We start from the raw sequence: 24,826 nt of genomic DNA on the forward strand, positions 1-24,826 counted from the left end.
TTCCAGAAATACAACATTGAAGCAATTTCACATATTTCCTGGCAGGGAGATTTTGTGATGGCTCATAGCAAAGATCAGCAAGAAATCCTTTGAAATATACATATATACACATTAAAACTTGAGTATTTTACTTTTCTCCTCAAAAGCAATTGCTGCTGTCAAGTACACCCTTCTATTACAGCCACATGTTCTGTTTAAGAATACCTAATCAGAAAAACATTCAGAGGTATTTAATCAGGTTTTTCTTTTCTCTTTAATGACCTAATGTTTTGGTTGGCAACGGCTGCCAACTCACGCTGGGTAGAAATTTAGTACTGTCAGCATTTAATTATTATTTTAACACAGATTTCTCTACCTTCCTACAGTGAAGAAATAGCTAGAAAAAAATGCCACTATGAGCAGTTTTTTAAGCCATTAGCTTGTTATTTAGCCACACTGGAAATTACCATTCAAGGACACCCAGATGCCTGCTCTGCCATCCCCTGCTAGGGCAGATGCTCCCCAGTCTGCAGCTCCACAGCCAACCAGAGGGACAGTGTCCAAGGGACAGCCTGGAGGGACTGCAAATACCCTACCCCAGCAGCTCCCCAATCTGGGATACAGGTCACCAAAAGATTTGCCCAGGAGCTGGAACACAGAGCACCTAGTTGGTGTTGTACCATAAATAACAAATCACATTGTTTATTTTTGTAAGCTTAAAACCCATTTTCCTATTTTTTTCTCCCCCTGTCTGAAACTAATAAATTTAATTCTGTAGCCTACAAAAGGCTACAGGGGAAATATATGTTGGTCTCCTGCAGACTGCAAGACAGGTTTGTTTCATTCAGAGGGTAGGGAAAAAAATACCCAAAAAACTGGTTCTATGAATTTCAAAAGAAATCAAGAGCTGAGATCACAGTAAGCTCCCAGCATCATCTAAGTGTTGCACTGCATGTTGTTTTGCAGACTGGACAGGTGCATGGAAAGCTCCCCTCCCACTCCCAGCCAGTCTGGTGAATGGCTGCTCCCCATTCTCCTCCTGAAAAGCAGGATTTAGGCTTCAGTCCTCACAAAAACCATTGGAGAAATGAGTCTGCAGCACAGCAGAGCTCGTGACTGCAAGTGTTAAATGATGCAAAGAAGGAAGGGCTGTGAGGACTCACATGGACAACTCCATCTTCCAGAGCAGATGGAATAGTCAGCCACACACTTATTAAAACAAGCATTAGTCTGTGATAGCAATCTAAGATAACACTAAGAGGTTTGTCACCCAAGGTAAAAAATAAAAAATAGAGGCCAAAACCTGATGCTATTGCAGGACCTGTGTCTATAGAAACCACACTTAACCTTACAAGAGGATCCAGCTACACAGGTTCCTCCTTATTTGAGAAACACAAGCGCCCTGTTTAGTGTATGCTGACCTCTGCATACAGTCACACTCCCATTTAAAAGAGAAACATGTATATGGAAAAAGACAAGAACAGAGGCTAGCAATAGGGAGGTAACAAATTTCTGCAACAGGGAGGTAAAAAATTTCATTTCTCTACTGCAAAGCAGGGCTCCATTACACAGTCAGCAGGAATGAAACATTGTTCTTCTCTACCTAAAAAGACAAAGTTGTGGGTATGGGATTTTTAAATCCAGATGGTCACCATCAATGGAACTTAACTGCAATGAATAAAGAGGCAGCTATTTCATCTGCTTAACATTAACTCTTCCCAGAGTGCATTCTTTAAGTCACATGCAGAGAGCAAAGGGCACATGCTTAAGAAGCCACATACAAACCGAGTTTTGCAGGGTAAAAGAAAGGGAAATAGCCTTGGTCACTGAGAGTATTTGAATGTCACTCTGTTAGGCTGTGCATTGAATTTGACAGAGCTAGCAAAGGAAATGAGAAATGATAACTGATAGTGCCCTGATTAGATCAGCCACCTTGGGAAAGGTGCTGAAGCAGAGATATTTCACTAAAATAAGGAGAATCCTGGGAATACATTTCTGGCAAGTGATCGCAAAGGAGATATGGCCAGAATTAGAAATGGATTTTGCAGGCAGATAAAATGTAATAGATAGAAGGCAGCTCAAAATGATATATAGTGAGGGCCTACAGAGCAACTATAAAGTTTGTTTGCAGATATTTAACATATAGAGATCCTAGAAAGACTTACCTTCAAAATACACTTGCTGTGTTATTAACTTTAATGTGCAGAAATAAAACAATGTTGTATTAAAGCTCTCTAGCAAAAAAGGAAACTGCCTTCTCCCCAGCTATCCACCTCTGACTCCATCAATGGAGTTGCATTATTTTATACCACAAGATACAAGTAGAACAGAATCTTCTTGCACTTCTGACTGACAAAGATACATGAAAATGTACATTTCATTATCTTTAAGGAAATCACTTTATTAATAATGTATAACTAAAGGCAGTGGTAATTAGCATATTGTAATAAACTCCTTATATGCATTTCTACAGCGTAACCATGATTCCTTCCTCTGAAGCTCATACACAAAGCAGTTCTTCAGACTGATACTTGGGCATTTTAGGGGAGTTATCTCTACTAGCTATTAGAAAAAGACTTCAGTGATTCTGCTGTCCCCATCTGTCTGTCTGTTTCCTCCTTAAAAAGTTTAGCCAACCAAATATAAAGACAACTGTGTTCTTGCAGTTCTGTACAGCGTGGTGGCAAAGACAGAAACCCAATGACAGTAATTTGGGGAAAGGCTGCTACCTGGGTTCAGGCATTACACATCAGAGTTCCCCAACACAAAACAAGTGTTGACAGCCCATCTTCACTTGTTCCTGTTCACAAGACTTTGAGATCAGTCCATGGGCTTAAGAGATGGCAAGTCAATAAAGAGTCATGCAATGCTCCCAGGGGCTGAAGTCTAGCCCTCTGCTCCTCACTTCATTGGCCAGTAAAATGTTCAATTTTGCACAAACAAGCAATGGATTGTGCATTGTTCAGAACTAAATAAAGATGTCACAGTTACAACAAAAATCTATGTTGCAGCAAACCTGTGTATTATGAGATCTCATCCACTGGCTCCAAAGAGCCATATGTGCATCACTCACACTGCCAGAATGGGAACAGTCACATAAATCATCTTTGGTATCAATGGAAGATGCACTTGTCAGAGCAAAAGCATCTGAGGAACAGCCAAATACTAACATTTACCTACCACTGGGATACAAGTTAGTGATAACCATTACTACCATCACTACATCAGTGATGGCAATGAAGCATCAAATTCTGCATCCATAAAATCACTGCCACTGTATCCCTAGGGAGCCCCCCACGAACACATAAAGGTGAAGTTGAAATATAAACTACTTACATGATTAAATGTCAAGCTATTTGCTGAAGCAAAATCTTCACTGAAATCAGCTAGGACTATCACAATCAATGGATTTTGGCATGAAAAGGGACAAGCTTCGATTTTTCCCAGCATTCATGCTCATAGTGGCACCAGAATGGATGACTTTCCAAAGTGTCATGCTTCAAAACTTGTAGAAGACAAGGTACTTCCTCACCTACAGATGTTCTACCTAGATTAAACCTCTTGCCCCTTGCATTTGGAAACAATCAATCCATATTGGATTCTGTACCTGGGATGTGGCAACCCTGGATGTATGGACAGGCTGGGGGATGAGAGGCTGGAGAGCAGCACTGTGAAAAGGGACCTGGGGGTCCTGGCTGATGGCAAATTGAGCATGAGCCTGCAGTGCCCTGGCAGCCAGGAGGGCCAACCCTGTCCTGGGAAGCACCAGGCACAGCATCACAGACAGCAAGGGAGGGATTGTCCTGCTCTGCTCTGAGCTGGGGTGGCCTCACCTTGAGGGCTGTGTGCAGTTCTGGGCACCACAATATAAAAAAGCCATCAAGCTGTTAGAGAGCATTCAAAGGGGGGACAGGAAAATGGTGAAGGGCCTTGAGGGGAAACTGTACAAGGAGTAACTGAGGTCTTTGATCTGCTCAGGAGGAGACTGAGGGAAGAGAACCCACTGCAGGTTACAGCTTCCAGTGAGGGTACAGGAGGGGCAGGCACTGAGCTCTGCTCTGTGGTGACAGTGACAGCACTGAGGGAATGGCCTGAAGTTGCATCAGGGGAGGTTTAGGTTGGATGTAAAAACAGGTTCTTCACCCAGAGGTGGTTGAGAACTGGAACAGGCACCCCAGGGAAGTGGTCACAACCCCAAGCGTGACAGAGTTTAAGAAGTGTTTGGACAACAAGCTCAAGCACATGGTGTGACTCTTGGGGCTAATTCTGTGCAGTGTCAGGAGCTGGACTCCAGTGATCCTTGTGGGTCACTTTGACTCAGAATGTCCTAGGATTCCCAGCACTAGCATTCAAGAGAATCCATCAAAGCAGAGCTCTGTTTCTGATACAAACCCATCCCTTTCCAATAGCCCAAGAGCTGAATTCTGCTGCCTTCATCATTGTTGTTTTGAATGAGAGAAAGGTAGGAGGGAAGTTTCTGTCAACATTAATCAATATTTAGGTGGTTTCCTGCCCATTCATTCATGTGCTAAAAGTGTTTTTGACAGTAAGAAATGCACTGAATGTAAGCAAGCCAGTAGCAGCTGCTTGAGAAATGCCAATAATACTGTGCATACCTTCCAAATTTCCCCAATGTCCCTAAGTTATTAGCGGGTGACAGGAGCTTAAATAAAGCATGTGAAACATGAAAGCAGGACAAATAATTATATTGGTATAGAGACTTCTATACTGGAGCAATTTTTGCTCCAAATACCTTATATCAACTGTAAGTTTTTGGGGTCAGAAAGAAAATTGTTTTTCCATGCTATGTCTTTGAGAGAGCAGGGTGCTTGGAATCCCTGCTGCTCTGTGGTCCCAGCCTGTATCCCCACAGTACCAGCAGTAGCTAACAGTAGCAAGCAAGACTGAACACAGAATAAAAATTACAACAAAAAAATTCTACTCCAGATTTCAAAGCATTTTCTGAACTGTCCACATCACACCATGATCAGGCATCCTCGTTTGAGCAGAGAGAAAAAAAGCAAGATGGGAGGAAGCCTGGATCAAATAAACCAAGAACAGACCATACAGGGAGTGGGCAGAGTCCACTGGCTTGGGACACAACCTTCAAAGGGAGAAAGGGCAAGTGGGCAAGACTAATACTATTCTCACCATCAGCATAGCAAAGGCTGTTTCATGCAGCTCTTTGAGGAAAGATAACACTGCTTTACCGGTGAAAAAAAAAAAAAGCCTTTGCCACTAGCATTGTAAAATTATACCCTTAAAAAGGGGGTCAGGGACTACATACTTGTGCCTGGCCCTCTCATCTGCTCCATTCCTTCAGTGAAACAGGCAGAAACCACCAGACAACCTGATCCTCCAGCCACAGTCTCTAATCAGCCTGGGTGACAGCTGAGGGTCTCTTTGTCAGCCCTGCAGGAAGCGGAGCAAGGCTGCTGCAGAAGCACACACCTGGAAACTGGAAATCCACGAGTGACACACAGTGTGAAAGGCTTCACATCTGTTATTTTGCCTCCAAGCCCACCACATCTTTTCTTGCTTTCCCCAGGAGTCATCTCTCAACCATTTTAGCTTCAAGATGCTCAGCCTTTTTTCTCAAACTGCTGCAACAGCAGCTTTCCATACAACTAGGAAACAAAGAAATCATTCCACTTGGAAAACCAAGATGCTTCTTGTTTCTAAAGACACTGACTTTTCCACACAGGCTGGCTGCTTCTGAGGAGCACACCAGAGTCACCAACTGAGTGATTGGGGATTTCCTCACCTGTCAAAAATGGCACCCTGGCTTAGCACAAACAGAGGATTTTTAAAACACACCTAACTTTTCACAATTTGTGCTGGATTGTTCAGAGCCTATTTTTCTTGTTTTGGTAAAATTAAGTTGATCCCATTTCCAGTCAGGCTGGTTCCACTGGGCCCCAGGACTGTGAATGCCTTACACTTGCTGCAGTAATGAGACAGGTTCATAAACAAGGGTGATCATCCTAATACATACGCCTAGTTTCTACATTTTTCCTTTTTTTCCTATATTTTAATCTCATTTTTCCCACATTTTACCTCATTTCTTCCAGTCTATGTTTTCTTCCTCCCCGCACAAAGCTACTACGTGGCGAGTGAGATCTCCTGCTCTGGCCACCCCAGCACACTCAGGTCTGCTGCACCAGTGCATCAGACTAGCTTGCAGCAGCAGAAGTGAGAAGGGGAAAAATTAGACATGCCAGTGAAGATGTAGCTTATTTGTGGTTCAGCTTTTCAAAGTTTACTAACTAGTACAGATTATTCATTGCTCAAGTCTTTAAATAAGTCAATGTCATTCCCTTTCTATTCTTAACACTAAGTAATATTTTATTGTTCTGCTATTTCTCCTTTTAGACTGAAATACATTTGTCCAATCTTGGCTCTGTGAGATGTTGTCTTCCAGCATTCTTCATCCTTGTCTAGTGATTGTTCTGTACCTCCATGTCCTCTCCCCCAGCTCCTGCTGTGGCTACAGTCTTGGTCTGTTCTGTATACCTTCCACACCTCCTGGGCATGATCTTACTCACTCTGACACCAATTCCTACTGTGCCAATGTGAAATGCACGTTCTGTCACTGACTCTCCTCTCCAGCCAAGCCCATTTCTCAGCCTGCCTTGCTGACATCTCTTGCTAGGCATCTCATCATCAAATCAAACCCAATATAGCTGTAATGGACCTTGTGATCTTCCTTTGCTTGCCCAGCCTCTCCATCCCTTCTGAACAAACTTCCACCCTCCCTGTCCAGGCCTATAACCTCTTCCAGTTGTACCATTCTTCACAGCCTCACTCTTCCTGCAATACCACCTGACACACCATCAGGTGGTGTAAGTCAGTGTAATTCCACTAACTCAAATGGCATTATACCAATTTACAAGAGATGAGTTTCTGTCCTGGTGCCTCTAAAAGCAAATATATTCTATTTGACAAGTAAAAACCTTCAGCCAGCTCCCTCAACATCTCCTGTATTTATTACTTTGATCTCTTGCCCTCTGGATTCCCAACAGCCACATTCTTTTCAAAACATGACTCCTCCTGAAATTCTTACATGTCCCTTAGCTCTCCACTACTCCCAACCCAGAACATTCCCTTCCACTCTCTAGCCTTGTGCATCTACCCACTGTCTACTCCTAAACCAGTGCTTGGCTTCTTAAGCCTTCTGAATATACCTGCAATAATCTGGTGTGCTAACAATACTTAATTAACAGTAACAAATCATTTGCTAATTTACAGATTTATTTTATGACAAAACAGAGGAAAAAAAGAAATTGAAAAAAGAAAAGAGAGCCACCATGAAAGCTGAACACCAATTTCAAATTCAGACACATCTAAAAAGCACATGTTTAACACAAGGTGGGCACGTCTGCAAATGTATGTCATGAATCACCAAGATTACATGAAGTGTTACACGTTATTTGTGTCTCCCAACACCAAGCACTATGCTATCCCAGGTGAGCTGAAAGTTTCATAACCATTTTAACACCAGTATAAATCTCTGCTTAAGCCAAACATGCCACAATATAAAATGATCCAATGGATACCACAATAACACCTGTGTCTTCACACTCCCTAGACCCCACACTGAATTTTTGTAATGGCTGGAGACTTGGCACTTAGTGGATCTGACCTAACCACTGCAGCTATCTTTGTATAAATGTTTCCAGTTTATTTAAAAAAAAAATCAGAAAAGCAGAAAAACCACCAAAAAACCGTTCATGTTTTGTTCAGATTAGTATCCACTAAAAAAAAAAAAAAAGCACTTTCAAAAAAATAGAATAGGGTTTTCCACACCTGGAAGACTGCAAGAATGTGGAGGCAAGATCAGGTCTTGAATGAGAGTACTAAGGACTTTACCATATGCACCATGCCAAAATGATAAAATGTTAATGAAGTGAAAGTATATTAGTGAATTATTAAAATTTCACTCCTCTGCAGAGCACAGAGTAAGAAAAACACAGTGAAGATAATGATAAAAATAGGATCAAAACATTTGGATCCCTTCAGCACCTCCAACATAAAAGCTTTACAAAATCTGGTGTTAAAATTAACATATTAATTGAGTAGCTTCTACAAATGATCTACTGTAAAACCAAGTTCAAAACAAGTTGGAGTTGGGGGTAAAATAAGACATAATTCAGTTAAATCTAGATGGGTCAGGCCTACAGCTCCATCCCATTTCCAATAACCTCTCATAACCCCCCTAATGCCTCTGTGCCTCTGCACAGCAAGCTCAGCCAACAATTAAATTGTCCACAGGAAGATCTCAGTGAGGAAGTGACAGTGAGCAGGGCTCTCCACAGATGGGCTGGGCAGCTCATGTCTGTGTGCTCTGCCAGCAGTTTTGTCCAGGGTGAAGTGTGGCCCCTCTATGAAGCCCAAGAGATGACAGAAAGCAGCTCTGCAGCTGGGTCCTGCAGAGGTGCCAGGGGGTGCAGAGGGGAGCCTTGCTCCAGAGGGGACACCAGGACACTGCTCTCAGTGGGGCAGGCAGAGAACCACACTGAAAACAACAAGGGCTTTGCCACAGAGTATTGACAACAATTTCCAACGAAGCTGCCATTCTGTAAAATGCTTTCCAGGGTCCAGCTTGGATTGCCTAGTACATAAAGTCCAGTCTGATAGGAAGTCTGGAATGCTCTCCTTGCAGCAGAAGTAAACAGGCCCAGACATGGTGAGCAGGCTCTATCAGCAAGCTGGTGGCAGGTAAGCAGTTTGCCATCAGGATCCCACTGGGGAATCTCACACTTTGCCTGAGCAAACAGTTCAGTGCAGGGTCCCACCACAACTCAGAACATGGGAGGTGGGCAAAGGAAGAAATTAGTGTAGGCCAAATGCATCCTGCTCCTGGAATAACACCTGTCTTTATTTGGCTTTAATCTATTTTCAGTAAAAGGTAAAACATGCAGTGTTGGAAATTTCATTGTATCAGTTAACATTGATATAAATTCCTGCCAATGTTGTGAAAAAAATCCCAATGTTAAACATCTAGGCAGATCTTTCCATTCAGTGGCACCTACCAAACCTGATCAGAGGTCAGAGCCTTGCCATCTGTCTGTCCTGTAGTCAGTGAGGACACAGAGAAAACCATCTCCAGCAGAGACTCCTCAACTATAGACAAGAGAAATTAAAGTGCAACAAAATACTGTGCAACACAATAAGTAGAAGCTTTGCCTCCAGTAAACTCAGCCTGTCTGATTTTTGCAGACATTATGGAATAGATGCACTTTAAGGAGGGTTTTATAAGAGCATAATGTGTCCCTTATGTACCTCCCTAAGAGTGGGGAGAAAGTGATCCCCAGCAAGCAAGTGGCCACCAGAGCCTGGGCTAATGTGAGGGTGGTCCTACACAACCCACCTGCCATGTCTGTCCAGCCATGGTGAGTTTCAGCCATTCCCTGCACCCACCACCTCCAGAGCAGGGCTATCCCTGCCGTGTGTCCATCCCCACAGGGAACAAACGGGACACACGGAGCTGCGCTATGCTGACACCCAAGGTACACACTTCTGGCTACAGAAACAGCTTCAGCTCAGAACAGCTACTAGTCCCAAGGATGCTAAAGGCACCTAAAGTCGTACAGTGAGTTTAGGGAGGGCTTGAGTTGTCCTCATGCTTGGCAGCTCAACTTGAGGCATTTTTAATGGAGCAGAATTTCCAAAACTCTAGGAGAGAATTACTTCCCAAAAACTGCCCTGTCTTGCAGAGCTTCAGGCTGGTTTCCCAGAATCAGCTGATCACTTCTGAAAATACACAGCTGTAACTTTACACTTAACTGAAACACTGTTCTGTTGGAGTCCTTTTTTTTTTTTTTTCATTATTCTGTTACAATTTTACTTTGGCTTGGTCATGAGAGAAGGTAACAAGGCAAATGCAGCTTCATTACAAATATGTCAAAATTGTGGCCAAAGTCACACAGTTTTGTGTTACATCTGAAGACATGGACAGGCAAATTCCAGCATCAACCACAATAGTCCAGTTTAGGCTGCCAGACAGCCCTGGTAGTGTCTCCTGCCAGGAACAGCTCCCAACAGTGAGACATCTCCTACAACCAAAAACCACCCCTTGAACCTATTCAGCATGCCAGCCAGCTTCTCACAAGTTTATATAACTTTTCCATGTTTTCCCCTCAAAACCCTCTGCGAAGCTTAACACCATAAAAACCCTGTTGTGAGCTGACATCAGAGAAATGTTTATTTCCCTGAGCCTCCCTGCTTATGAGAACATACAGACCTAAACCACAGCCCTCACCTTTGCTCTGAACCTTCATCCAAAGCCGTGTCTGATCTTACAAGCCTCCAACCTGGCATCCCAGCCATGCTGGGCAGAGATCAGAAAGCACTGGCATTTTCTGAAACCACTGCTTATATTCTCACCCCCAGCCCCACATCCCAAATACATACACACTGCACTGGTGCATTAGCATGAGCACTCTGGGGAAACGCAAACATATTTTCAAAGTTTTCATCCATTAGCAATTGCTAATTACGGGGCAATTAATTTGACTCCAGCTCTGCTCCCAATTTGCCTTGCAACTTTGTGCAGCCCATGTGAAATGCTAAGTTTCAGTTTCCTATGCTCCCACAACTTCTGTGGATATTAGAACATTAATTTCTGTAAAGTGATTTATGATTCATGATGAAAGGCAGTTCAGAACTGTAAGAACCACCCCTATTAGTAAAATAACTGGTGCATTTTTTGATCTTTCATCTTAATGGGGGAAGAAAAAGAAAAGCCCAGCTGAGTATCAGCAATGAGGCTCAAAAGGTAAAAATTGCAAATTGGACACCTTGAAAATGTAGCCCAGAAAGGCTGGTGGGGTGGTTTTTTTATAGCATTTAACTTCTTGCATTTCTCTTGGGAATGCCTGACATCATAAAACTTTCACAAACTAAAATCATTAGAGATAAATAAAGTAGCAGAGACACGGAGGGTCAAACTAGAAGACACCTAATCCTGCTCATTTCCTTCAAAGCGTAAAAACAAGTAACCGACACGTTTCCTGCCCGTGAACCTTCCTGCCGATAAGGCTGCTCCCAACAACAGGAAATTCGCCCCTAGAAGCAAAAGCACACTTTCTCCACCAAGCCAAACCTTCTCCATCTGAACTCCACAGCAGTTAAAAGCAGCATCTGTCTAATCAGAAGTGAGCTGGATTAAACAACTGCCTGACTCCCTAAGCCTCTCCCCAGCGCAGGGAGGGGGGTCCCACCTCCCGCACCCCGGTGCCAGCCCAGCTGCCAACAGGGACTCCTCAAGCAGAAGCAGGCGCTGCTCCCTCTGGCTCCACCGTCCCTTCAGCCTGCTCTGCCTCCAACCAAGTTTTAAAGTCAGGCCTTGGGGTTTTTTTGGACAGCAAGATTCAAGGGTGTGGGTAAAGAAGTTACTGAACATCTTCTCCTCAGTACCCTGCACAATTTACCTCCTGATCTGCAAGACCTGATCACCAGTCTCTGGTTCACTTCAGAAATAATAATACAAGAAGTGTAATAAGCAACCAAATCAGTCATTTAAGGTTTCAAAGTGATGATTTATACAGTGGGTAAAGCACTAAAGTGCTATTTCGCAGCTTGGGCACAAAATGAAGATTAAAGAAAGCAACAAAAGAAAATGTTTTGCAGAAAATGCAGTGAATACTCAAAGGCATCTCTCTATCACAAACATCTGAAATCAACGGGTGCTGCCCAAGAAAATAAGCAAAAACATTAACACCTTTCTTGTGAGTTTGCTGTGAAATAGCTCTTTCCTGCTTCAAAAGCAAAATAGCTCTCTCCTTTCACACGCAATAAACTTTCAATAGTCCAGCAAAGTAAAACTTCAATTTACGACAATAATAGTCTGATTTTCTCATGCTGCATTCAGCAGCAATGAAGTATATTTCATTCTCATATCTCTGCTTTTCTTCTCATAGCATTCTATAACAGAAGTGTTTTCTTTTTTTCTTAAATGCATTGTAAAGGGCTTCCCAGAGTCATTCACCACCTTTTCTTTTTAATAGGTGCGGCAGATCTGTGAAATGACCTTAATATGTAAGTCCAAATCATTGCATCTTAATATAACTTCACAATACAAAGGAACAGAGAGAGATCAATCCCAACTTTATTTCCCAGGTTCACAGATGCCCACGGAAAGAAACACGGCCTGATCATTCAATTATAAAAGTCATCCCTTGCTACTTTTGCCTTTTAAGCCCCATGATCCTTCTGCTTTGAGCCTTTTCTCAGGCCAGTCTGGGGCAGGACACCAGTGGGCACAGGGCAGGTGGCAGCATCTCCTCAACTCCTCCTCGGATGGAAAGTGTGGGACAACGTCCAGGGAGGAGAGAGGGAGGCGGCGGTGCAGGGTTTTATTGTAAAATGACCTTGATTTGACAGGCATGTTCTCAGGTTTCAACAGATGCTGTGGGAAAGGCAACAGCAGCCAAGGCGGTCTGCAGGCATTTCTGATGATATGCAGACTTTTTTCTTCTGCCTTTTTTTTTTTTTTTAATACATTGGGGGGGGCGGGGGGGGGAGTCTTCTCAGTTTCCATGACAACAGTGTCTCCACTTGTCTGTTATTAGATACCATCCGCTTCCTGTGTCTAAATTTTTAAACCAATCAGAAAAGTGTTTATAGATTTTGTAGCTCCTGGGACAGTCCCTCTCCTCCAAGAGAGCTACTTTAATGACACGTAACGCGCCGGCAGCCAGGGCTGCGAGGCCTTATATTTTCGGCTGCAAAGTGATCACAGTTTACGCTGTTTACCGGCTGATTCACGGGCTGTGCCAGAGAATTTTGGGGCTTTGCTGCCCCATTTACTGTGCCCTTAATAGACGTCACCACGTCAGATTGTTTAAAAAGCACACAAAGTCATTTTCATTGTTTGCCGATTTTTGTTTCTGGTTCATCCCGTGAAACAGCAGGATCTGTCCCTGCGTGACACGCGATGTCCCCGGCGAGGCCATCATCCCATCGGGGTATCCTGACGGAAATGGATTCACGGCACAGCATCGCCTGCTGCAATTAAAGTTTCGGCAAACTGGGCTCTAAGAGCAGCCGCACTGTAACCGTGCGAGCAGATTTACACAGGCAGATTTTTGATGATGTAAATAATACCTGGCCGCATCACAGTCGGCAAGTCAATAGGGAAATCCTTCTCCAGGGCGCAGGGACACCCGCGTACATTGCGAAGAAATTAACACACGCTAAGTCCAGTTAAGTGAAGAGCCGGCACTGAAGACCGACAAGCAACGAGGAGCTGTTGTGAGAAGGGGAAAATCCCTTTCCCGGCGGCTGTGACAGACCGACACTGCCGGAGGAGGATGCCCTTCAGCCGGGAGTGCAGGCACAGACGGAGCCCGGGAAGAACCGCCGGGCTCCTTCCCGGGCGGGGATCCAGGCGCCGGCGGCACGCAGGAACAAAAGGGAGCGGTGGGGGGGCTGCCCGCCGCCGGCCGCGCCGGGGCTGGAGCCGGAGCGCACGGGCCGCGCTGCCGGGGCACAGCCCGCCCGGGATGCGACCCGGCACCCGCCCCGCACGCGGCTCCGGCTCGCCCCAGGGCGCCCTTCCCTTCCCTTCTCTTCCCTTCCCCACCGCCCGTGGCCGGCGGGGCTGCTCGGCGGCGGGACGGCGGCAGCAGCGCGGGGCAGCCGTCAGTAACGCCCCGCCCGCGGCACCCGCCGGCCCAGAGGCCCCAAAAGTTTGGCCGCGGCTCCCCGGCCCGGGAGGGACGGGGCGCGGCGACAGCGGCCAGCCCGGGCGGGCGGGCACCCGCTCACGCTCCCGATGACACCGCGAAACGCCCCCGCCGTTACCTCGGTGCGCGTCCCGCGCTGCCCGCCGCCGCGGGGTGATGGGCGCTCCCCGCGGCCGCCCCGCTCCGCGCCCCGCGGCGGGAGGCAGCCGGAGGCAGCCGCAGCCCGCGCCGCCGCTGCCGCCCCCAGCCCGCCCCCGGCGGCGGCGCCGCGCCCCGCCGGGCCCTAGCGCCGCCCGCCCGCCCCGCCCCGCCGGGCCGGCCCCCGCACTGGCGGCTGCTGCCCGCGCCGGCTTCCCCGAGGAAACTTCGGGAGCGGGAGCTGGCGGGGGCGGGCTGAGAGGGGCTGCTCCCTCGGCGGTGTTTTCCTGCGGAGGAGGCAGATCCCTCGCGTTCTGTCCCTTCTCCTTCAGGGGAAGCCCTGGGGCCGCTGTCCCGCCCGGCACAACCCCGGTCAATGCCCACACGCTCCGGTGCCTGCCTTGGCCGGCGCCGTGCGACCGGCAACGGCCTTCGCGCCACCGGAGCTGGTCTTTTACACCTTGGGAAACAAGACACACAGAACCACTACTGTTATTTTTCACCGTCTCTACCTGCCGGGAGCCTCAGCGAGGCCTGACACCTCCGTGCAAACAGAGAAAGCTCCCCATGCCAGAAGAGCCTGCAGTGCCGAGGGGGCACCTGTCTCCTCCTGCCCCCTCCTCTGCCCCTCTGCAGCCCTCCCTCCTGCTGCTTGTCCTGCCGTGGAAGCAGGTGAGGCTGGCAGGATCTCAGAGGGAGCTGGTGCCATCAGCACTGCCACACGCCTGCAGACTGTCAAGCCTGTAATGGGCATTTAATTATTAATTTTAAGTTAGCTTTCTCTAACCAACCCTGTAGAATGACAACTCGAGGTATATGTGATTGCTCCAGTGATTACAGGAAAAGCCTAGCTTATCCTTTTAGATTTACTTTATCATAATATGGGAATGGCTGGTTCAGGATGGGTTGAGATTTTTTTCTTTTCCCATAAGGGATACATTCTTTCCTGAACACGCAGCTTGCTTAGATATAGGACAGAATGACAGCTGTATGCTCCCAACTTTTTTTCCTGCCTACTCAAACTCCACTACTCTACAGGACTGCCAACCCCAGATCAACACGCTTTGCTGTGGGCATGACACAAGGAGACCCAGATTTTGCACTAGCATATTGCACAACAACGTACAAAAAGTATCAACTCTGAATTTTGATGACAAAAAATTTGAAAAAAGAAAAGGAATGGCCTTTTCTATCTATACCAAATATAGCTTTACTAGGAAATGGAAAATTGTTCTTCTGCCCTTTTTTCTTGCTTTCTCCAAATCGATTTTGAAAAGCCAGTAGAGGTTGGAGTAGCAGTGTAGTCTTTCCATTTGTAAAACTTGCTGGCATGAAACTTCTCCCTGCCCCCATCTTGGTCCTAGTTAGATGCCTGAGCACTACTCGTCTGTGCAGATGGCAAAACCTCCTGTTGATTGATTCCCTGATGCTCGCCTCTTCAATGGATGGATGGGCTCAGTTTATTCTAAAGTGAATATAAAACCTTGGGGTTTCCTGAGCAAAGTTACAGTTTTCATTATGTAGGTGGTTTTGGTGACACAGAGACAATCCCATCCCACAGGATTCCTGTGTAAGACACACAAGTTACTCGTTCAGTTCAGTTGAAAGTTTTCTACTGACTGCTCTGGAAAAGCTCTGCAAAATTTTCAAAGACTGTCAGGATAGATCAGCCTGGCTTGCTGAATGCCCTTGCAGCAAAGCACTGACAAAAATCAGGTGTGGAATGAACCCAACCCCAGGCTCCTCTTCCAGGCTCATTTCCTGGTTCTGATGGATAACTATTGGAGTGATGGCCACTGGAGAAGCTCTCAAAGCAGAAATGCCTGATTTAACCTGGGCAACATGTTAATAACAAGATTTCTATTAATTTTATTTAAACATATAGATACCTGTTTGCAATGTCATCATGCAAGGAAATCTCACAGATGCCAAGAGAAACTCCATGAAGGATAAAATCTTGGCCCATTGAAGTAATGCCCAAGTCTCTTAATGAACCTGCATACTACAGGTGCTGATAATCCTCTCAGGGCTACTTCATATCAACAATACAAACAAGGCATCTTTTCCTGTGCTTACCATTAACTCTAAAGCAAGTATTTTTCCTAATGAAATCAGTTTTAACATTTCTTTGTTCTTTGATCAGATCATCTGAATTACTCTGTGCCTGCATCCATGCTAACCACAGCCATTTGAAACCTCAGCCTAAGTTCCTTCAAAATTTAGCCACAAGTATGTGCATTTCCCTTCTTCTGTTGTTTTCTTTCAGTGATGCAAGCTTCATTATTCTTTCATTTCTTCCTCCTTCCTCCCACTCATGTATTTGAGGCTTTCTTACATGCTTTGTAGCTCTACTTCCCACCTCCTCCTCATTTAGATCCTTCCAAAAGAAAGGAGTGTTTTAGAAGACCCACATTTGCAAGGGAAAAATATTAATAGTGGAAAATTTCTCAGAGATGCATTTTTCCTATGCCTGCAAGTGCATCTTGTCTCTCTGTATCAATCCAAGCAATGTTAACTCTCCCATGTAGAGGCTGCTTTGTTATCTCTATCTGCCACATTAAATTAATGGAGATTAAATTCTTACCTCTCTCCAAACTGAGGAGAATTTATGATTTATGCCATAGAAATTTTCTGATGTCCACATCAGTCCATTTTATCTGATTTTCCTTGGAGTTCTTCATTAAGCCTTGCTCTCCTGGAGAGTCTGCAAATCCAAGCTCTCCAGCTAACAACTCCTGGGTTATTTCTGTCTCTTGGTCTGAGTTTGCAGCCCCCAGAGCAGCCCCAGGGCACAGGTGACTCTTCTCCTACCTCAGGAAAAAATGCCTCTGCTGCCTTCTCTCTGCTGCCAGCACAATGTGTTGCTTTCTCCAGGGTCAAACAGATGAGAGCCCTTTGCCACAGGGATCCCTCTTGGGAAAGGCTCCAGTCTCACAGAGGAGGCAGCTCAAAAGGAGCTTGACTGCATCTACTGAGTAACTCTAAGTCCATCTATAAAACCCCTTGTGCCTCTTCAAGGTCTTGCTGTAGCAAGATGTGATTATTTATCAAGGAGTGGAGCTAGGTGTTGCATGAGATGTGAACAGTGCTCCTGTGTGTGCCCTGCCCCACAACTCCATTGTGTTATGTTGATACCCATTTCCTTTTCTTGCTTCCAAAAATTTTTAATCAAGACTGGGGTGTGTGGGGAGCTCCCAGGACAGATGGTGTGGCTAATAGGGGCCACATTAAATTGAGTATAACTGTGGTAGGAGATTGGCCACCATACAACTGCTCAATTGTCACTTCCAAAGTGTCACTTAATAGCTGTGCTGTTTACCCTGCTTGTTTCTTGAACTCGTTTGGTCTCTTCATGTGATCACAAAGATTGAAATGCTGGTGCTTTAAGCTAGATCATTTTTTCAAGGACTCAGTGACTTTTTTCTACTTACCTATTTACCATTCCTATCTGACATTGCAAAACCAGAAGGCAAATAAATAAAAAATTCACCTAACTTTCCAGCTAAATCTAATATACCTCAGTTTTTTGGCGTGTCTGATTTGAGGTATGATTTCCATAGGATCAATACCTGTGCAGTTCCAGGTCAGTTTGCTGTAGTGTCTCAGATGCACAGGGCACACAGCCAGACTCTGCACTGGAGCACAGTTGCCACTGCTGTACACCCCATCACTCTACCACATAAGGCTGAGCCCCATCAAAGTAAAGAAATACAGGGAGATTACAGTAATGCCATTCTAATGCCATTCCCTCTTTCATGCTGCTGAATCAAGTCCCACGTGCCTTCCCCTTGAACAGCCAGTGAGACCTTTTATGGTCACACAGGGGTACTTAATTATGCACATATATGTGTTTTTGTACTACTTTAGTAACAGTGTAAGAGTTGAGCAATAGATTTAATTTTATGATCCAAAAGGAAAAAAAATTCAGGTTCTCTAGTGGACAATGAAACTGGAGTTTTCCACTCTTCCTTATTTTATTTTTGTTAACACCACCTTTAAACTTTGAATTATCCTGCAAGTATTAAGGCTCATTAGCTTTGGTTCAGCTTGTACTTGGGACAATAAATGTAAATGGTACAGTTTTTTGTAACAAATATTAATTTCTCAAATGATAAGGCTCAAATGTTTAATAAAAGCCATTAGTAGAACTATATGTAAGGACTTAAAAGAAAGGTGATGGTCTTCTTATGGTTACTGCTATATCTCTGGTTGCCAGTGATTTTTCTGGCTTGCCTTCTGCTTATAGCAGGCCTTGAGCTTTTACCTTTCCATGCATGGGATAATCTGATTCCCACACACTATACTAAACACAAACTCCAGCCTGCCCATGCATCTTCCAAGCTCACACAGAGAGAGAAGAGAGAAGAGAGACCCTCAGCCTTCCTGCGTGACTGAAACATTTTTAAAAAAGAAGAGCCACTTAATCAATGAAATAAAGCATGTTGGTTAAAAAATATTTCACATGCACTTTTTCTTCTAGTCTTGCCAACATCTACAAAATTAAATATCTACAGATCTGAGCACTTTCAACCTTTTTGGAATCTTGCTCACAAAAATGTCTGTTTAAATGGTCTTCTGTAAATTCTGTGGGGTCTTTCATGTCTTGCTTTGCAGGCCCCCACATTTTTCCCAGGGAAATCTCTCCAGTGAGCTTAATGGGCCCAGCCAAAACATCACAGTGAGGAGCACTTGCTTTGTTTCCCAAGTGTTTCCTCAAAAATGTGTGCCTGGATCCATCTTCTCTCTCCTGGGTACACATCTTGACAATCCAGCTATTGAAGTAGCTCAATGTATGCACACAATAAGCATGTCAACACATCACATTCATAAATTATTACAGGCAATGCCAAATCTGCCACAAAGATTTTTTTAACTTGAAGCTGTAGAAGAGGATCTTCAGTGGCAGAAATGCTGAAAAACTGACTGTGAAAAATAAGGTTATATGTTAATCTCATGTAGCCAGGATGTAAGACAGCATATGCTTTATGGTTAGTGGGAAAAAAAACCCACAAAAACAACTGACAAGTATTGAGAAGTGGGATTTAGAATAATATAAAACCATCAGAAAACATTTATGAAGTTGTTCTGCTACTTCCAAAGTTAGTCCTGGCTGTCTCTCTGAAGGAATCATTAGGAAGCATGGTAGTCTTCAGTGTTTTGTAAAAAATTCAGTCAGTTTTTCTGGCTGTTCTAGATCTAGCCTGAGGCACAGGGATGCTCACTATACCTCCTCATTCACATCAGCATCTGCTTCCCAGGCCTTTTCCCTTCTCTGTGGTTCTTCCACTTCTCATCCTTCTCAGTGTGGCACCCTGTGCTTCCCTCCCACTATGCTGCTGAGCATAGAGAGTTGCACTTTCCTATGTCTGGCTTGGGCAGGGTATTTTGCTCTCTGCTCTGCCTCTGAAGCAATGCTGCTGAACCACCATCATGCCCAGTGTGACAGCACCAGTCTCCTTCAGCAAAAGGTAACCCTGCTCAGCACAGACCACTTCCTCAGGTGGTTCAAGTACTTAACACAGAGATGGATTAAAAATACAGAGCCTCCCACTTTGCAGTGGCTGAGGAACAGTCAGAAAGTGCTATGATGCTGCTCCAAATGGCTTCTGCAACTGTCCTGACAGATCTCCCAGAGCTCTTTGCCAACTCTGCAAATTCAGCCATTCCATCCCCAAATCTGCTTCAGAGGCTTTGGGCTACCACAGTTCCTCAGACCTGGGTAAAACAGAACATGCATTAAAGACAAAACAGTGAAAATCAGAACATTAATTTCTTAATCTTTATTACTTTGGGATTTGTCAAAACCTGGGGCTTTACCTGCCATGATGGCTGTTCCTGACAGCTTCCCAAGATGTGGCTTGGGCAAATAATGTTAATTTTAGCTGTGCTGGTGCCCAGGGCTGTGGAGGAGGAGCTTCAGGTCTGCTCTGGTGTTGTGCTAATTTGCTGTGTGCCACTGAAGCTAAGAACTCATCCTGCAAGGCTGGGTTTGAAAGTCCCATGTAATTTCATCTGGCTTTGAGTTTCCCCAGGTATGTAGATCTGGCTTCTTCCAGCAATGTTTTTAGCATGGCCCCATACACTGGCCTTCACTGCAGCTCTCAGCAATCAGCTGTTTTAATTATGGCAGATATTTTTTCACAGCATCTTAGTTATTTCACTGGCTTTCAAGTTCTGAGATGAGTGGCATCTAATTATCTGGGTCTCTTTTTTTGCCTCTGCTTCTGATACTGTCTTGTCTTTCATGTATGTAAAGGGTAAATGAACAGGAAAGATTTTTACCTCCATTCTATCAGTTCACTATGCCAGCCACACATTCAATACTTTTCAGGTCTTGATACCTGTATCAAAATGAAGGAACTGCAAGTAAACAACATGGTGGCAACAAACGATAAAATACAGTGTGGACTTGTGGATTCATAATTTTTGTCTTGAGTTTAGATTCAGTAAATCTTCCCTCTCATTGCCTGCAACAATTCCTGTCCTACTCACATCCCAATGGTTCTGGCTAAGCAACAGCTGCTGCATTTTGTGTCTTCACCTCATTTTTTCTCAAGAGGGAAAGCTTTCAGATATATACCTGTTACAAGCAGTAGGGCTGGAGTATTTTATAGCAAAAACAAAACCTCCACATTTTATTGGGATGAATCAAAGACAGGGATCAAGTTATCTTGTAAACTAGCTTTATCTGCATCTTGTTAAAAAATCTAAGTCATAATAACACAGTTAATCAGGAAACAGAACTTCTCCTGCCAATTTTTTGCTTTTCTTGCTTAAATGTTTATGCTGCAAGTCTAGCCCATCTGGTTTAAATTGTAGGATGAAAATCACAAGATCTACCCACCATTCCCTGACTTGTAATCCTGGAAAAGACTGGAAGTAGTTTGGTGACATAACGTTTCCCTGCCTCCTGTAGAAACAAATCTCAGCTTCAGAGTAGATTGCAGCAGACAATAGAGTAATTTCAAAACATAGACCCAAGGCACCAAATGGGCAGCTGATCCAGGTTCCTAGTAAGTCAGTGGTTGGTGTTCATGTTGATGTTCAGGCTATTACAAATTAAGTAGGAATTACCTGTGCAACCTACATTCAGGCCTAAACTTGGACACTACACCCTATGAAGTTCAGCAGACACCTGCATGTCTGAATGTGGTCTCCAAGAATTTTGCTGTACAGTAGATATGTTAATAGTCCAGTTCCTTCCACAGTCTGCTGAATACAAATGCAAATGAATGCTGAGTATGATTATTGCAGGATTATTTGTTGCATGGTGTTGTGTGGTGATGGTCTCAGTACCATTAATGTACTATCTCCTGAAATTCATGCAATCAGGGAAACATTATTGTTTCCATTTTACAGGTGAGGCAAGAATATACAAAAAGACTCAGTCACACAGAGAGTCTTAATTCATCTGGGAGTTGAGTTCTCCATGAGTGCTGCAACAGCAGAGCCAGCCATTCCCTTGCTGAATTCAGTGTGACAGGCTGCTACTGATATCTGATACCTAAACAGACTCTCCTTGCAGATTCCCAAATCCCTTCACAAAAATGGCTGAATAACCTTCTTCCCAATTTGCAGGTGGAAAATGGAAAACACAAACAAATCCCTGAAAAGGCATCTTACCCACTGCAATGAATTCCTGAGTTAAAAGAAGGTTTGTGAAATACTTTGAGATAGCTGGGTAAGCCATTTATCAAACTTTAAGGCATGACTAAATATGGTTGCTGTTTGTCCATAAGCTGTCACAGAATGCTATGTCTAATCACAGTGGAAACTTAAGGAATATCCATGTGTCCTTGGTTGGTCAGCAGCAGGATGGCTTGGACATGCCAGGATGACAAAGCTCTGTATGCTGGCCTGTTTCAGCCACTCTGGATAGACCTAGCCATGTGGAACCCATAAGGGCTTTGAAGCTATCTGCCTCACTTATACAGGGTGTGGAGTAAGTTGTCATTTAGTCTCTTTCAGATAACTGATTTGGCCACTGGTTTTCATTACTAAGTAACCATCATGATAAACAGAGATTTACTGCTTTTAAGGCAATGAGGCAAGTGATGCACACTCACATGCCAAAGCAGACATTGATAGTACTTCCAGTAACACCTGGGGTTTTTATTAGTGGAAAGGACTGAAACAGAGCTGGAGATTTGAACTCCTGCCTGCTTTAAGAGACAGCATATCCAGAGGCAGGAACATCAAGCTATCTTTCTCATTGGTGGGGTCATCCCAGAATGTGGGGGGCAGTTTCTTCTCTCTTCTGCCATTAATAGGAATCTGGACTGATGCCACTGATGCCATACACGTCCTTGTCACTTGAGAGATATCAGTGTTCCTGTGCTTGGGAAAGGAGCACAGCCTTGGAACAGGTGGAGAGGTACTGGGGGGCTGGCAATTCTTGCATTGTGCAACTGCAGATGAAGAGTGGAGGCTGGGGTAGTAAAGGGATGGTAGAGTCCTGACTGTGAAGCATCCAGCCATCTGTGTCTGTGCCCAAACACTGGGGATAATAACAATTTTCAACATTTTCCCTCAAGAGCAAGTGGAACCATTCTTTAGACTAGACAAGATAACACTGGATAAAATATTTGAAATAAGAGACGAATACATGAATGCTGCTGGAGACAGGAGGCCACAGCCAGTGGACTCCAGCCAGCAGGTCCTGGCACTTATTTACTTGTGACATTTTAGTTCTGTCACTACCAGAAAATGAGGTTGTGATCCTCAGACTTGGGAGGCACAGACCCTGCTGCAGACACTCTGAGACCCGGGCGTGGATGCATGGCCTCTTGCTGGTTCAGTCTTCTGTGAAATGGGGATAACAGTTCTTCACAGAGCCTCTGCAGAGACAAGTGGGAAGCCCTCAGCTACCAAAATGATAAAGTCCACTTAAGGGCAGTAAATAGAGTAGAAGACACAGTGTTGTGTGAGGATGCTGGTTAGCCTGCACTGCTGTGGAGTTCAGCAGACACCTGCTGCTCACTTGCTCTAACACACAGTGTGGTTGCCACTTTCTCCAACACCAGGATTATAGTCTCAAGTCACCAGAAACTTCACAGCTACCCCAGAACACCTGGTGCTTGGCATCAGCTATCAAAAGGTTTTGCCCCAAGCCCCTCTTTCAGCTATGCTCAGGTTTTGCAGGGGCAGGTGTGGAGGTTGCAGACAGCATCCCCAAGCCTACTGTACCACTGGATCTCTCATGCATCTACTAAGAAACACTTGTGCAACTACTTGTTCTACAGTATTTGTTCAGAATACCTGGATTTATGGTTGTTGTTAGAACTAAAGCTGAATTTCCTGACTTTGGTGCAAACAAAAATCTCTGCACAGAATAACATGGTCCAGGTGAGAGTGGGGCAGGGCTGTGGTGTTGGTACTAGCATTGGAGCATTGGGCATGGAGGTTGGTGCTGTGTGTGTGCTGAAGCTAGAATTGGGCTTAGATGATTTCTCAAAAAAAAAATGCACATGATATTTTGCCATAAACAAGCATGCCTTCCAGCCATGTACTCCTCTGTTCTCAAGTGTTGTTTCCTGCCCCACTTCTCCTGCAGGAACACTGTTGCCTCAGAGGCTCATCCTCACTGGGAAGGTGGATTACAGTAAGATCTTTTACTTTTGAGAGTAACCAAAGATGGAAGAACCACCACTGGGCAAAAAACATCCAGCTACATTTTCCTGGAAATGTCTATTCTGGAAAATGCAATGTGTTGAATAACAGTGCAGATCTATACTGAAATATGAAGGACTTGGCCTAAAGATCCATCTCAAAAATGCCTGTTAGGTTGTGCAGGCTGGGTTGCTTCAGGTAAAAATCAGAAACAGAGCAAAATTCTTACTCTTCAGAAAGATGTTTTCTGAGCCCCAGGGTAGAACATTTCTGACTAGGGTAGTTCAGGAGTCAGGGGCTCAGGGGAAGGCAGGCTCAGGGAAGCACCCCTCCTGCACAGCTCTGGAGCTGCTGGCCATGCTTTGGTGAGTGATGGCTCTTGACCATCTGTGTGCTGCACTTCCCTGTGCTAATGGAGACAGGATGTCATTGGGGCAAATACTGCCCCTGCACTGTTATACACATGTGCAAGGTACCTATGGTGCTGCTGTGGGTTGAATGCACTTACTGTGAATTAGAATGTCTGAGGATGGCTATACTGGAGGATATACCAGCATTGTGCTTTCCAGAGGGAGAAACAGAGCAATTCACTCAAGGATGCACAGAGATAGGAAACAGCAGATAGTTCAAGGTTCTTCACTTCTCATTGAACTTTCTTCTCTGGACAGTGTTACAGCTCCACAAACCTCAGGCTTCCCTATCCAAGAAGTGTCCTCTATGTAACTTGCTTGCATCAGAATTAGCAGTTTAAAATATTCAGATATGCCTCCCACTTTTTTTTTTTTTCTCTTTTCCGCTGATCCCAGAAATACAGATAACATCCCTCTGCAGGCAGGCTTATCAGGCAGGAGTGTTTGGGTGAGCTGTGAAAAGCAGCACATTCACTAGTTGTTAGAAAAATCCCCTAATGCTTGCATAGCATTGTTCCGAGGTGTGTAAAGACACACACATATGTTATGGCTCATTACGGGAAACGCACCAAAAAGAGCAGTTACACACAGACACTGCATTTAAAGCCATTTGCTGCAGGATTTTCAAGGAAAAATTGCAAGGGAAATTTACCCACGGAGAGCAGGCTTTGCTTTGAAAACAGGATTGCACAGCTCAGCCTAAGCAATTTGGGATCAAGGTCTCAATTCTCCGCAGGAGGGACCTCAGGCTCTTGTCCCATAAGAGATGCAGGGATTACAGACTGGCAGCACAGCAGAGGAAGGCAATGCTCTGACGTGACCTGCTGCCAGTGTCCCCACAGCCATTTCACCAGGGGCTCTGCCCAGCCCATCACTGCCCTGCACAGGGGTCTGAGCAGATGCTTTGGGGCCCATCCCCAGGTCAGTCCCTGCTCAAGGCTCTGCTGGGAGAAATGCTCAGGCTTTGTCCCAGCTCAGGCTGTCAAATCCACTTGACCCTGG

The 24,826-nt window shown here is 44.9% G+C and overlaps 1 protein-coding gene across 2 annotated transcripts in view; it reads right to left on the reverse strand.

The window, feature by feature from the left end:
- The window catches only part of FOXN3 (forkhead box N3), a 206,014-nt gene extending 192,082 nt beyond the window's left edge, over positions 1 to 13,932 (reverse strand). For both annotated transcript variants that reach the window (XM_079308130.1, XM_079308127.1), the window contains exon 1: positions 13,786 to 13,932. The gene's annotated coding sequence lies outside the window, so the exon portion shown is untranslated. The remainder of the gene's footprint in view (positions 1 to 13,785) is intronic.
- Positions 13,933 to 24,826: the final 10,894 nt, after the last annotated feature.

Source organism: Erithacus rubecula (genome assembly GCF_903797595.1).
Source record: "Erithacus rubecula genome assembly, chromosome: 6".
NCBI classification, from domain to species: Eukaryota; Metazoa; Chordata; class Aves; order Passeriformes; family Muscicapidae; genus Erithacus; species Erithacus rubecula.